The following is a 2,500-nucleotide window of genomic DNA, read 5'->3' as shown; positions in this document are numbered from 1 at the left end:
CACTTCAGGTCGGTAACTTGAGGTTGTTTGCCAGTCAACTCGTAAGTTTGGGTAAGAAGGATAAATAATTTATGGATCATTATACAGAGCGAGAGCGAGAAGCAACGAGAGAGAGGAGAGGAGAGAGAGAGAGAGAGAGGAGAGAGAGAAGAGAGGAGGGGGGGGGAGAGAGAGAGAGAGAGAGCGAGAGAGAGGGAGAGATAGAGAGAGAGAGAGCGAGAGAGCGGAGAAGCTTGTATTGTGAGAAGAAATGCCAGTGCATTAGCACGCAGCGCTGTCTGGCAACTGCGTCGATATGGGCGAGATGCATGCAAATCTATTTCGGTTCATTTTAACGAGCAGACTATCGACATATTGCCAACGACAGTCGATATATAAACAACCAAATAGGGCCTATGCATGTCTGATTCTTGCAGAATATACTAATAGCTGTTGAGGTATTGTGCGGGTTTTATGCGACCACTGCACGCGGATATGTACGCGTGTGAATGCGTAATGGTGTTCGGTGTAGCTAATTGCAATGTGGTCGCATAAAAGTACAATTTATTGAAAACGGTAAGACGTACACAGAGGAGCCCGCGTCGTGTCCATTATAGAAAGCTTACAATATACATCGCAGCCACTGTAGGCGCGTGCGTATGTGATTCATTCAACATTGACCACGCTTTCTTATAGCGCATATTTGGAGCGCACACGCTCGTGCATTTACGCTCTCTATTCATCAAGCATTTTCTATAAGCAAGAGTGCGACCATAAGCAATCTGTAATCAACGTCCAATCACCCCAGCTATTAGAGAAATGGACGCTGAACAAGCTCTTGGCCTGCGTCGCCGTAAACTAGCCAAATGAGGTCAGGGCACGCAATCCGCGGACAACGTTCGTTCCCGACAGAACTGATGAACAGAGATTAGTCAATACATACATGCGTGCATGCTAAGGCAAGTGCAGCCGCGGCTGATTTGCCTACTAGCAGGCCTGCATTCTGCGGATTCGCGACGACGCCTTAACATTCGGCAGGGAAAAACAAGGACATGTCAGGAAATTCGTATATCCGCAGTTTTGGTGTATTTTAAGCAAGCTATCCGCCTATCATAGCATCGTTGCTGAACGCCTTTAGGCACAGGAAACTGTGGATCTCGCTGCGGCAGCCATTGTTGCGCTTATCATATATATATATGGCGATTCCGGCTTTTATATATTCCATCCTAATCTTATTGACCTTGTCGATTTTTTTCGTTATTCGCCTAGCACACTTTAGTTGCAAAAGATATGTAAATCTGGAAAATAGCGATTATATTATGTTACAAGACCCTAATATGTATATGATATAAGAGTAAATTACAAGGTAAGTTGAGATGGAAATGGACACGAATTCGCGCTTATGGCCGTATATCACTGTCAGCCTTAAACGTAAAGCTGCGATGTTGCCCTTTATAAAAGATGCATCTAAAGAATTTTTATGCACTGTCGTAGTTAATTTTCCTTCCAGCTAGAAATCGTGTGTAAAAAAGCTTAGGTCTCTAAACTGCGTGACTGCGTGCGAATACTCCTCTTTCGCAACCGGATTTGCAAAATGTAACAGGCATATAGCTCCTAAACGCGTGCCAACTTCTATATACACGCCGAGCGCACAAAATATTTCTGAAACATTCCTTTATTGCTGTCACACACGCTACAGGAGACGGTGCCGACTTTACACTAATACGTTCTCATAGGTTTTTAACACTGCTGTTTCAGACGCGACCCGCACTGACTATTATCTCCACTCTAAACAAATATGATCTCATTTCGGCAGTTTGCTCTTAGCGGTAATAGGCACGCAGTCGTGGAGACGTTGTGATGATGTGAGGCGAAATGGGTTCGTGTCACCTATATGGACGAACGAATGACCAAGCACGCTTGATTTGATACAACCATATACTGCCTAAGAGCTCTGAAACCCCTACCCTACGCCAGACAGTCTATGCCTCGGCCATTGTAGAAATGCACGTGTTTCTGCGTGCATGCGGCTCGTCCTATACAGCAGACTAATTGCGAAAAATCTTATTTGCTGCATCAAGATCGCAGTCGCTCTCCCCGGGCTAGTTGTCTTTATTTATTTATCTATGCCAAGTAGAACCCCCCCCCCCCAAAGAACAACACGCCATCGTCATGGGAGATATATGATTTTGATTGGAGTCCCTCTCTCTCTCTTCATCTCTCCTCTCTCCCTCTCCCTTCGCTTCGCTCGCGCGCGCGCTCTCGTTGCTCTCTTCCTTTATATAGTATAATTATAATTATATATACTATATATATAATTATATATATATTGTATATATTGAAGCATTGCGATGTTTCTTCCAGTTATAGCAGCAAGACCCGTGAATTAAATCTTAGCGCCAATATGGGTACGACTAGTTAGCCATTTCTCGCTGATTTACAGCGACGAGTGAGACAGCACTCGGCGCGAGTAATGGTTGCTTTTCGCTACAACCCCGCCCCCTCGGGGCGAGCAAACGAA

This window comes from Priapulus caudatus, unplaced genomic scaffold (genome assembly GCF_000485595.1).
Source record: "Priapulus caudatus unplaced genomic scaffold, Priapulus_caudatus-5.0.1 Scaffold19, whole genome shotgun sequence".
Taxonomy (NCBI): Eukaryota; Metazoa; Priapulida; class Priapulimorpha; order Priapulimorphida; family Priapulidae; genus Priapulus; species Priapulus caudatus.
This window is presented reverse-complemented; position numbering follows the sequence as displayed.